The sequence below is a fragment of the Triticum urartu genome, chromosome 3A, assembly GCF_056163025.1.
Source record: "Triticum urartu cultivar PI428250 chromosome 3A, HENAU_Tu73, whole genome shotgun sequence".
Taxonomy (NCBI): Eukaryota; Viridiplantae; Streptophyta; class Magnoliopsida; order Poales; family Poaceae; genus Triticum; species Triticum urartu.
In genome coordinates, this window is record NC_141875.1 from 114,672,477 (window position 1) to 114,686,609 (window position 14,133).

Consider the following 14,133-nt stretch of genomic DNA (forward strand, 5'->3'; position numbering starts at 1 on the left):
TAACAATACATGTGAGCTCACCATCGAATCTTTGTTCCTGGTAATATTTTTAGTTTGTGAAGCAACTACATTTTATATTGCTTTATAATTTCTGAAAATTTGCCAGGACATTACCCTGACTATAGAAACCCCCTACACCAAATTTTAGCATAATCCAACCATCTATGTAAGCCCAGCTTCAATTTTCTATTTTGTGTCCAAATTGGCACATTGCAAAGGAAGTGCTATCTAGACACCTCCTATTGTCCTCAAACTTTTTGTGCCATCTTACATATAAAAATCATTGCCACATTCCAATATTCAGCTCCATTTTCCTATTAAATCTTCCTTAGCAAATTTCTAAAGTTTCTATCCAGAGAGAAGCTTTGTGAAGGAAGTACAAGCTAGGATTATCCAAATGGTATAATTTTTTTACAGTGCTTTAATATGCCCAAATTACCATACTCCACAAAATTTCAGCTCAATCCACTTATCCATTTGAGCCCAGATTCAACATCGATATTTCTTCCTGATGTGGTACTTTGCAAAGCAAGTGCCATCCAAACTCCTCCATTTGAGCTAAAAATTTGCCAAGACAGTCTCCCTAGTAGATGATCATCCTCAGCCAAAACTTAGGCCCATTGGCCTTATGAATTTGAGCTGTTAATTCATGTTTGAGCATAGTTCGGTCTCCACATGAGATTATTCTGTTGTTATTTTCTTCCTAGCATCTACCTGGGGAGTGCCCAACCTACTAGACATGGCTAGGCTGCCCAGAATGCATGGCAATGCCACGGTCACGCGGTGACCACGCGACGGGCATGCGAGTCTACGCGCTTTTGAGTTGGGGCCCTGGGCCACCGTCCAAACCTCGACGTATCGCCACCAAACCATGTATTTATGATTAAATAGATACTTATGTAACTAGAAATGATTTTTAGAAAAATAAAGAGTAAACTATAAGGCAGTTGCAGTTCAAATTTGACACGTTTCCTACTAAATGTGCGAAAATTTGTCTTTTTCACGAGAGGTGGATAAGAACTTTTGACACCCAACCATTTTGTCAATTGTGCATTAAATATGTCCTAGTATTTTAGAAAATTGATTTGGTCCAATTTTGCAACAAATATATGACAGGTCCTTCACAAAAAAACTCATTTCAGGCACTCGGAAAATGGAAAATGAATTTTCCGTGCAACGAAAATAAAAACTCCCTTAGGCAACATTGTTTGGAATTCCAGTATGCACCCATGTGCATAATATGAGATCATTTGAACAAACTATGCCATGAATGTGGCCATAAGATTGATCATTTGGCTTGAAAGCCATGAATCTTCATGCATGATAGCTCATTTCTGAGAACACTTTAAAAAAAAATTGCCGTATTGCAAGTTTATTATTTTTCCTGGAAACTTGGTCACATATAATGACATAATGCGAAGGTTTTCCAATTTTTTTGATTTTTTTGAATTTTTTATGCCCGTTTCAAAATGCGGTCAAAACGGAGGGCTTGACCGTTCCTAGCTAGATGTTGAATCTTGGAAATTTTTTGATGTTTCTCTAATTAAATAGATACTTATGTACCTAGAAATGATTTTTGGAAAAAATAAATAGCAAACTACGAGGCAGCTGTAGTTCAAATTTGACCCGTTTCCTACTAAATCGGCAGGAATTTGTCTTTTTCACTAGAGGTGGATCAAAACTTTTGACACTCAACCATTTTGTCAATTGTGCATTAAATATGGCCTGGTATTTTAGAAAATTGATTTGGTACAATTTTGCAACAAATATATGGTAGGTCCTTCACAAAACAAACTCATTTCGGGCACTCGGAAAATGGAAAATGAATTTTCTGTGCAAAGAAAATGAAAACTCCCTTAGGCAACATTGTTTGGAATTCCAATATGCACCCTTGTGCACAATATGAGATAATTTGAACAAACTATGCCATGAATGTGGCCATAAGATTGATCATTTGGCTTGAAAGTCATGAATCTTCACGCATGATAGCTCATTTCTGAGAACACTTTTTAAAATAATTTCCGTATTAAAAGTTTACTATTTTTCCTCGAAACTTGGTCACATATAATGACACAATGCAAAGGTTTTCCAATTTTTTGTTTTTTTAATTTTTATGCCCGTTTCAAAATGCGGTCAAAACGGTGGGCTTGACCGTTCCTAGCTAGTGGTTGAATCCTGGAAAAAATTTGATGTTTCTCTGATTAAATAGATAGTTATGTACCTAGAAATGATTTTTGGAAAAAAATAAAGAGCAAACTATGAGGTAGCTGCAGTTCAAATTTGACCCAATTCCTACTAAATCGGCGGGAATTTGTCTTTTTCACCAGAGGTGGATCAAAACTTTTGACACCCAACCATTTTGTCAATTGTGCATTAAATATGGCCTAGTATTTTATAAAATTTATTTGGTCCAATTTTGCAACAAATATATGGTAGGTCCTTCACAAAACAATCTCATTTCGGGCACTCAGAAAATGGAAAATGAATTTTCCGTGCAAAGAAAATGAAAACTCCCTTAGGCAACATTGTTTGGAATTCCAATATGCACCCTTGTGCATAATATGAGATCATTTGAACAAACTATGCCATGAATGTGGCCATAAGATTGATCATTTGGCTTGAAAGACACGAATCTTCACGCATGATAGCTCATTTATGAGAACACTTTTTTTAAATAATTGTCGTATTACAAGTTTATTATTTTTCCTGGAAACTTGGTCACATATAATGACACAATGCGAAGGTTTTCCAATTTTTATTTTTTTTGAATTATTTATGCTCGTTTCCAAATGCGGTCAAAACGGCAGGCTTGACCGTTCCTAGCTAGTTGTTGAATCTTGGAAAAATTTTGATGTTTCTCTGATTAAATAGATACTTATGTACATAGAAATGATTTTTGGAAAAAATAAAGAGCAAACTATGAGGCAGCTGCAGTTCAAATTTGACCCGGTTCTTACTGAATCAGCGGGAATTTGTCTTTTTCACCAGAGTTGGATCAAAACTTTTGACACCCAACCATTTTGTCAATTGTGCATTAAATATGGCCTATCATTTTAGAAAATTTATTTGGTACAATTTTGCAACAAATATATGGTAGGTCCTTCACAAAACAAACTCATTTCGGGCACTAGGAAAATAGAAAATGAATTTTCTGTGCAAGGAAAATGAAAACTTCCTTAGGCAACATTGTTTGAAATTCCAATATGCACCCTTGTGCACAATATGATATCATTTGAACAAACTATGCCATGAATGTGGCCATAAGATTGATCATTTGGCTTGAAAGCCATGAATCTTCACGCATAATAGCTCATTTCTGAGAACACTTTTTAAAAATAATTGCCGTATTACAAGTTTATTATTTTTCCTAGAAACTTGGTCACATATAATGACACAATGCGAAGGTTTTCCAATTTTTTGATTTTTTTGAATTTTTTATGCCCGTTTCAAAATGCGGTCAAAACGGCAGGCTTGACCGTTCCTACCTAGTGGTTCAATCTTGGAATTTTTTTGATGTTTCTCTGATTAAATAGATACTTATGTACCTAGAAATGATTTTTGGAAAAAATAAAGAGGAAACTATGAGGCAACTGCAGTTCAAATTTGACCCGGTTCCTACTAAATCGGCGGGAATTTGTCTTTTTCACCAGAAGTGGATCAAAACTTTTGACACCCAACCATTTTCTGAATTGAGCATTAAATATGGCCTAGTATTTTATAAAATTGATTTGGTCCAATTTGGCAACAAATATATGGTAGGTCCTTCACAAAACAAACTCATTTCGGGCACTCGGAAAATGAAAATGAATTTTCCGTGCAAAGAAAATGAAAACCCCCTTAGGAAACATTGTTTAGAATTCCAATATGCACCCTTGTGCACAATATGAGATCATTTGAAGAAACTATGCCATGAATGTGGCCATAAGATTGATCATTTGGCTTGAAAGCCATGAATCTTCACGCATGATAGCTCATTTCTGAGATCATTTTTTTTTAAATAATTGATGTATTACAAGTTTATTATTTTTCCTGGAAACTTGGTCACATATAATGGCACAATGCGAAGGTTTTCCAATATTTTGAATTTTTTGAATTTTTTATGCCCGTTTCAAAATGCGGTCAAAACGGCGGGCTTGACCATTCCTAGCTAGTGGTTGAATCTTGGAATTTTTTTGATGTTTCTCTCATTAAATAGATACTTATGTACCTAGAAATGATTTTTGGAAAAAATAAAGAGCAAACTATGAGGCAGCTGCAGTTCAAATTTGACCCGATTTCTACTAAATCTGCGGGAATTTGTCTTTTTCACCAGAAGTGTATCAAAACTTTTGACACCCAACCATTTTGTCAATTTTGCATTAAATATGGCCTAATATTTTAGAAAATTGATTTGGTCCAATTTTGCAACAAATATATGGTAGGTCCTTCACAAAACAAACTCATTTCGGGCACTCGGAAAATGGAAAATGAATTTTCCGTGCAAAGAAAATGAAAATTCCCTTAGGCAACATTGTTTGGAATTCCAATATGCATCCTTGTGCACAATATGATATCATTTGAAGAAACTATGCCATGAATGTGGCCATAAGATTGATCATTTGGCTTGAAAGCTAGGAATCTTCATGCATGATAGCTCATTTCCGAGAACACTTTTTTAAAATAATTGCCGTATTACAAGTTTATCATTTTTCCTGAAAACTTGGTCACATATAATGGCACAATGCGAAGGTTTTCTAATTTTTTGATTTTTTTTTGGATTTTTTATGCCCGTTTCAAAATGCGGTCAAAACGGCGGGCTTGAACGTTCCTAGCTAGTGGTTGAATCTTGGAATTTTTTTGATGTTTCTCTTATCAAATGGATACTTATGTACCTAGAAATGATTTTTGGAAAAAATAAAGAGTAAACTATGAGGCAGCTGCAGTTCAAATTTGACCCGGTTCCTGCTGAATCTACGGGAATTTGTCTTTTTCATCAGAGGTGGATAACCACTTTTGACACCCAACCATTTTGTCAAATATGCATTGAATATGGCCTAGTATTTTATAAAATTGATTTGGTCCAATTTTGCAACAAATATGTGGTTGGTCCTTCACAAAAGAACTCATTTCGGGCACTCGAAAAATGGAAAATTGATTGCGACCATTTTTTTTGAGGGAAAGGCCATCATGGCTAGCTTTATTAAAATTTAAACAACACTTATATCGTCTACTAAATAATTAGAAATAAAACCTGGAGGTGAGTCCAACCACAAGTTTGGTGGATCAACACTTCCATTCTGCGCTAGCACATGAGCCACCATATTTGATTCGCGGTTACAATGCTCAATAACGACCTTTCCAAAATTAACTATCAGTAAACGGCATTCTTCAAGAATTGGGCCTGCCACCATCGAGTGCCCAGAGTTTTGTTGGAGAGCCTCCACTAAAATCAGACTATCCGTTTGCACCAACAAGGAGTTGCTCCCAACTGTATTAGCCAATTTTAAGCCTTCAACCAGAGCTGCAGCTTCCGCCGATACCACATCCGCAACATGTTCAAGTTTTGCTGTAGATGCCGCAACAAATAAGCCCCCTGTCCCGGATAATGGCGCCGCATGCCCCCGAGTTAGTATCCTCTGAAAATGCAGCGTCGACATTGAGGGCCAACTGATTCCGTAGTGGTTTTTTCCAGTGATTAAGACGCGGGATCATCGTTGGTTTACATGCAGCCCGTACGAAGTTCAAAGACAGAGCTTGAATCGCCTGGCTCGTCCGCGTTGGAGATTGCACTGGTTCCTGCCGAGTTGTGCTTCTCCTCTGCCACCACAAATACCATGATGCCACCGCCATCAATTAAGGCAAGACCACCTGGTCCATATATTTAGTGTTGTGTTCTGGATCGCACAGGAATATCTCAATGATTTCAGCGCCCGATCGACCCAGTATTGCTACTTTGGCTATTATTTCATGCAGTCCGAGCCCCCTCCAAATCTTCCGTGCTCTATCACATTTAAATAAGAGATGTGCTATATTTTCTGCAAATCGTGAGCAAATTGGGCACTGAGCGGACTGTGATATGTGCCTATTAGCTAGCACGCAACGACAGGGAATTGCGTCATGCAGACATCTCCACAGGAAATTTTTCACCTTTCCCGGTGCTTTCAAACTCCATAGCTTTCTCCATACTGGATGAGGTGAGGAACCTCGAATACCAGCTGGGTTCGCATTATTGGATACGTAGCATTCCTCCCACTGCCTATAGTATGCTGAGCGGACACTGAATATGCTGTTGGAAATATGCCCTAGAGGCAATAATAAATTAAGTTATTATTATATTTCCTTGTTCATGATAATCATTTATTATCCATGCTATAATTGTATTGATAGGAAACTCAGATACATGTGTGGATACATAGACAACACAATGTCCCTAGTAAGCCTCTAGTTGACTAGCTCGTTGATCAATAGATGGTTACGGTTTCCTAACCATGGACATTGAATGTCGTTGATAACGGGATCACATCATTAGGAGAATGATGTGATGGACAAGATCCAATCCTAAGCATAGCACTAGATCGTGTAGTTCGTATGCTAAAGCTTTTCTAATGTCAAGTATCATTTCCTTAGACCATGAGATTGTGCAACTCCCGGATACCGTAGGAATGCTTTGGGTGTATCAAACGTCACAACGTAACTGGGTGACTATAAAGGTGCATTACAGGTATCTCCGAAAGTGTCTGTTGGGTTGGCACGAATCGAGACTGGGATTTTGTCACTCCGTGTAAGCGGAGAGGTATCTCTGGGCCCACTCGGTAGGACATCATCATATGCGCAATGTGACCAAAGAGTTGATCACGGGATGATGTGTTACGGAACGAGTAAAGAGACTTGCCGGTAACGAGATTGAACAAGGTATAAGGATACCGACGATCGAATCTCGGGCAAGTACAATACCGCTAGACAAAGGGAATTGTATACGGGATTGATTAAGTCCTTGACATCGTGGTTCATCCGATGAGATCATCGTGGAACATGTGGGAGCCAACATGGGTATCCAGATCCCGCTGTTGGTTATTGACCGGAGAACGTCTCGGTCATGTCTGCATGTCTCCCGAACCCGTAGGGTCTACACTTAAGGTTCGGTGACGCTAGGGTTGTAGAGATATTAGTATGCGGTAACCTGAATGTTGTTCGGAGTCCCGGATGAGATACCGGACGTCACGAGGAGTTCCGGAATGGTCCGGAGGTAAAGATTTATATATGGGAAGTCCTGTTTCGGCCATCGGGACAAGTTTCGGGGTCATCGGTATTGTACCGGGACCACCGGAAGGGTCCCGGGGGCCCACCGGGTGGGGCCACCTGCCCCGGGGGCCACATGGGCTGTAGGGGGTGCGCCTTGGCCTACATGGGCCAAGGGCACCAGCCCCAAGAGGCCCATGCGCCTGGGGAAACCCTAAAGGAAGAGTCCCAGCAGGGGAAGGCACCTCCTAGGTGCCTTGGGGGGGAGGACTCCTCCCCTGGCCGCCGCCCCCTAGGAGATTGGATCTCCTAGGGCTGGCGCACCCCCCCTTGGGATCCCTATATATAGTGGGGGTAGGAGGGCCTCTAAGACACACTTTTTGCCTTTGGTGCAGCCCCTCCCTCTCTCCCAAGTTCTTCTCCTCTTCTGCGGTGCTTGGCGAAGCCCTGCAGGATTGCCACGCTCCTCCATCACCACCACGCCGTTGTGCTGCTGCTGGATGGAGTCCTCCTCAAACTCTCCCTCTCTCCTTGCTGGATCAAGGCATGGGAGACGTCACCAGGCTGTACGTGTGTTGAACGCGGAGGTGCCGTGCGTTCGGCACTTGGTCATCGGTGATTTGAATCACGACGAGTACGACTCCATCAACCCCGTTCACTTGAACGCTTCCGCTTAGCGATCTACAAGGGTATGTAGATGCACTCTTCTTCCCCTCGTTGCTAGTCTCTCCATAGATAGATCTTGGTGACACGTAGGAAAATTTTGAATTTCTGCTACCTTCCCCAACAGTGGCATCATGAGCTAGGTCTATGCGTAGTTTCTATGCACGAGTAGAACACATAGTAGTTGTGGGCGTTGATTTTGTTCAATATGCTTGCCGTTACTAGTCTTATCTTGATTCGGCGGCATCGTGGGATGAAGCGGCCCGGACCAACCTTACACGTACTCTTACGTGAGACTGGTTCCACCGACAAACATGCACTAGTTGCATAAGGTGGCTGGCGGGTGTCTGTCTCTCCCACTTTAGTCGGATCGGATTCGATGAACAGGGTCCTTATGAAGGGTAAATAGCAATTGGCATATCACGTTGTGGTCTTTGCGTAGGTAAGAAACGTTCTTGCTAGAAACCCATAGCAGCCACGTAAAACATGCAAACAACAATTAGAGGATGTCTAACTTGTTTTTGCAGGGTATGCTATGTGATGTGATATGGCCAAAAGGATGTGATGAATGATATATGTGATGTATGAGATTGATCATGTTCTTGTCAAGGGAATCACGACTTGCATGTCGATGACGAGACAACTTCAAGAAGACACGATGATGGAGATCATGATGATGGAGATCATGGTGTCATACCGGTGACAAGATGATCATGGAGCCCCAAAGATGGAGATCGAAGGAGCTATATGATATTGGCCATATCATGTCACTACTATATAATTGCATGTGATGTTTATTATGTTTATGCATCTTGTTTACTTAGAACGACGGTAGTAAATAAGATGATCCCTCATTAAAATTTCAAGAAGTGTTCTCCCCTAACTGTGCACCATTGCTACAGTTCGTCGTTTCGAAGCACTACGTGTTAATCGGGTGTGATAGATCCTTACGTTCATATACAACGGGTGTAAGACAGTTTTACACAGCAAAAACACTTAGGGTTAACTTGACGAGCCTAGCATGTACAGACATGGCCTCGGAACACAGAGACTGAAAGGTCGAGCATGAGTCGTATAGAAGATACGATCAACATGAAGATGTTCACCGACGTTGACTAGTCCGTCTCACGCACAGATCGGACACGGCCCAGTTCACTTGGATCATGTAATCACTTAGATGACTAGAGGGATGTCTATCTAAGTGGGAGTTCATAAGATGAACTTAATTATTCTGAACATAGTCAAAAGGATTTTGCAAATTATGTCGTAGCTCATGCTATAGTTCTACTGTTTAGATATGTTCCTAGAGAAAAATTAGTTGAAAGTTGATAGTAGCAATTATGCGGACTAGGTCCGTAAACTGAGGATTGTCCTCATTGCTTCTTAGAAGGCTTATGTCCTTAATGCACCGCTCAGTGTGCTAAACCTCGAACGTTGTGTGTGGATGTTGCGAACATCTGACATACACGTTTTGATAACTACATGATAGTTCAGTTAAACGGTTTAGAGTTGAGGCACCAAAGACGTTTTTGAAACGTCACAAAACATATGAGATGTTTTGAGGGCTGAAATTGGAATTTCAGGATCGTGCCCACGTCAAGAGGTATAAGACCTCCGACGATTTTCTTAGCCTGCAAACTAAGGAGAAAAGCTCAATTGTTGTGCTTGTGCTCAGATTGTCTGAGTACAACAATCACTTGAATCAAGTGGGAGTTGATCTTCCAGATGAAATAGTGATGGTTCTCCGAAGTCATTACCACCAAGCTGCTTGAGCTTCGTGATGAACTATAATATATCAGGGACATATATGATGATCCTTGAGATATTCGCGATGTTTGACACCACAAAAGTAGAAATCAAGAAGGAGCATCAATCGTTGATGGTTGGTGAAACCACTAGTTTCAAGAAGGGTAAGGGCAAGAAGGGATACTTCATGAAATGGCAATTCAGCTGCTGCTCTAGTGAAGAAACCCAAGGTTGAACCCAAACCCGAGACTAAGTGCTTCTGTAATAAAGGGAACAACCACTGGAGCAGAATTACCCGCAGATTAGAAGGCTGGCAAGGTCGATAGAAGTATATTGGATGTAAATTGTGTTGATGTGTACTTTACTAGTACTCCTAGTAGCACCAGGGTATTAGATACCGGTTCGGTTGCTAAGTGTTAGTAACTCGAAATAAAAGCTACGGAATAAACGGAGACTAGCTAAAGGTGAGCTGACGATATGTGTTGGAAGTGTTCTCAATGTTGATATGATCAAGCATCGCACGCTCCCTCTATCATCGAGATTGGTGTTTGCGTTGAGCATAGACATGATTGGATTATGTCTATCGCAATACGGTTATTCATTTAAGGAGAATAATGGTTACTCTGTTTATTTGAATAATACCTTCAATGGTCTTACACCTAAAATGAATGGTTTATTGAATCTCGATCGTAGTGATACACATGTTCATGCCAAAAGATAGTAATGATAGTACCACCTACTTGTGGCACAGCCACGTAAGTCATATCGGTATAAAACGCATGAAGAAGCTCCATGTTGATGGATATTTGGACTCACTCATTTTTGAAAAGTTTGAGACATGCGAACCATGTCTATTGGTGTGTATGCATGAAGAAACTCCATGCAAATGGACCGTTTAGACTCACTTGATTTTGAATCACTTGAGGCATGCAAATCATACCACATGGGCAAGATGACTGAAAGCCTCGGTTTCAGTAAAATGGAACTAGAAAGCAAATTGTTGGAAGTAATACATTTTGATGTGTGCAGTCCAATGAGTGCTGAGGCATGTAGTGGATATCGTTATGTTCTTACTTCACAGATGATTTGAGTAGATGTTGAGTACATTTACTTGATGAATCACGAGTCTGAATTATTGAAAGGTTCAAGTAATTTCAGGGTGAAGTTGAAAGATCGTCGTGACAAGAGGATAAAATATCTATGATATGATCATAGAGATGAATATCTGAATTACGAGTTTGGCACAGAATTAAGACATTGTGGAAATTGTTTCACAACTAATACAGCCTGGAACACCATAGTGTGATGGTGTGTCCGAACATCATAACTGCACCCTATTGGATATGATGCATACCATGATGTCTCTTATCGAATTACCACAATAGTTTATGGGTTAAGCATTAGAGACAACCACATTAACTTTAAATAGGGCACCACGTAATTCCGATGAGATGACACCGTATGAACTATGGTTTAGAGAAACCTAAGTTGTCATTTCTTAAAAGTTTGGGGCTGCGACGCTTATGTGAAAAAGTTTCAGGCTGATAAGCTCGAACCCAAAGCGTATAAATGCATCTTCATAGGACACCCAAAACAGTTGGGTATACCTCCTGTCTCAGATCCGAAAGCAATAAGGGATTGTTTCTAGAATCGGGTCCTTTCTCGAGGAAAAGTTTCTCTCGAAAGAATTGAGTGGGAGGATGGTGGAGACTTGATGAGGTTATTGAACCGTCACTTCAACTAGTGTATAGCAGGGCACAAAGAGTTGTTCCTGTGGCACCTACACCAATTGAAGTGGAAGCTTATGATATTGATCATGAGACTTCGGATCAAGTCACTCCCAAACCTCGTGGGATGACAAGGATGCGTACTACTTCAGAGTGGTACGTAATCCTGTCTTGGAAGTCATGTTGCTAGACAACAATGAACCTACGAGCTATGGAGAAGCGATGGTGGGCCTAGATTCCGATAAATGGCTTGAGGCCATATAATCCGAGAGAGGATCCATGTATGAAAACAAAGTGTAGACTTTGGAAGAACTACTTGATGGTCGTAAGGCTGTTGAGTGTAGATGGATTTTAAAAGGAAAACGGACAATAATGGTAAGTATCACCGTTAAGAAAGCTCGACTTGTCGTTAAGATGTTTTCCGACAAGTTCAAGGAGTTGACTACGGTGAGACTTTCTCACTCGTAGCGATGCTAAGAGTCTGTTGGAATTATATTAGCGATTACTGCATTATTTATGAAATCTTGCAGATAGGATGTCAAAACATTGTTTCCTCGACGATTTTCTTGAGGAAAGGTTGTATGTGATACAACCGGAAGGTTTTGTCAATCCTGAAAGATGCTAATAAGTATGCAAAGCTCCAGCAATCCTTCTAAGGACTGGAGTAAGCATCTCGGAGTTGGAATGTATGCTTTGATGAGATGATCAAAGATTTTGGGTGTATACAAAGTTTATGAGAAACTGGTATTTCCAAAGAAGTGAGTGGGAGCACTATAGAATTTCTGATGAGTATATGTTGTTGATCAGAAATGACGTAGAATTTCTGGAAAGCATATAGGGTTATTTGGAAAGTGTTTTTCAATGGAAAGCCTGGATTAAGCTACTTGAGCATTGAGCATCAAGATTTATAAGGATAGATCAAAACGCTTAATAGTACTTTCAAATGAGCACATGCCTTGACGTGATCTTGAAGGTGTTCAAGATGGATCAGTCAAAGAAGGAATTCTTGCCTGAGTTGTAAGGTATGAAGTTAAGACTTAAAGCTCGACCACGGCAGAATAGAGAGAAAAGGACGAAGGTCATCCCCTATGCTTAAGACATAGGCTCTACAGTATGCTATGATGTGTACCGCACCTGAAGTGTGCCTTGCCATGAGTCAGTCAAGGGGTACCAGAGTGATCCAAGAATGGATCACAGGACAGCAGTCAAAGTTATCCTTAGTAACTAGTGGACTAAGGAAGTTTCTCGGTTATGGAGGTGGTAAAAGAGTTCGTCGTAAAGGGTTACGTTGATGCAAGCTTAACACCTATCCGGATAGCTCTGAGTAGAGATACCGGATGCATATAATGGAGCAACAATTTAGAATAGCTCCAAGTAGAACAGTTATTTGGAATAGCTCCAAATAGAGCGTGGTAGCTACATCTAGGAGATGACATAGAGATTTGTAAAGCACACACGGATCTGAAAGGTTCGGACCTGTTGACTAAAACCTCTCTCACAAGCAACATGATCAAACCTAAAACTCATTGAGTGTTAATCACATAGTGATGTGAACTAGACTATTGACTCTAGTAAACTCTTGGGTGTTGGTCACATGGCGATGTGACCTGTGAGTGTTAATCACATGGCGATGTGAACTAGATTATTGACTCTAGTGCAAGTGGGAGACTGTTGGAAATATGCCCTAGAGGCAATAATAAATTAAGTTATTATTATATTTCCTTGTTCATGATAATCGTTTATTATCCATGCTATAATTGTATTGATAGGAAACTCAGATACATGTGTGGATACATAGACAACACAATGTCCCTAGTAAGCCTCTAGTTGACTAGCTCGTTGATCAATAGATGGTTACGGTTTCCTAACCATGGACATTGAATGTCGTTGATAACGGGATCACATCATTAGGAGAATGATGTGATGGACAAGACCCAATCCTAAGCATAGCACTAGATCGTGTAGTTCGTATGCTAAAGCTTTTCTAATGTCAAGTATCATTTCCTTAGACCATGAGATTGTGCAACTCCCGGATACCGTAGGAATGCTTTGGGTGTATCAAACGTCACAACGTAACTGGGTGACTATAAAGGTGCATTACAGGTATCTCCGAAAGTGTCTGTTGGGTTGGCACGAATCGAGACTGGGATTTTGTCACTCCGTGTAAGCGGAGAGGTATCTCTGGGCCCACTCGGTAGGACATCATCATATGCGCAATGTGACCAAAGAGTTGATCACGGGATGATGTGTTACGGAACGAGTAAAGAGACTTGCCGGTAACGAGATTGAACAAGGTATAAGGATACCGACGATCGAATCTCGGGCAAGTACAATACCGCTAGACAAAGGGAATTGTATACGGGATTGATTAAGTCCTTGACATCGTGGTTCATCCGATGAGATCATCGTGGAACATGTGGGAGCCAACATGGGTATCCAGATCCCGCTGTTGGTTATTGACCGGAGAACGTCTCGGTCATGTCTGCATGTCTCCCGAACCCGTAGGGTCTACACTTAAGGTTCGGTGACGCTAGGGTTGTAGAGATATTAGTATGCGGTAACCTGAATGTTGTTCGGAGTCCCGGATGAGATACCGGACGTCACGAGGAGTTCCGGAATGGTCCGGAGGTAAAGATTTATATATGGGAAGTCCTGTTTCGGCCATCGGGACAAGTTTCGGGGTCATCGGTATTGTACCGGGACCACCGGAAGGGTCCCGGGGGCCCACCGGGTGGGGCCACCTGCCCCGGGGGCCACATGGGCTGTAGGGGGTGCGCCT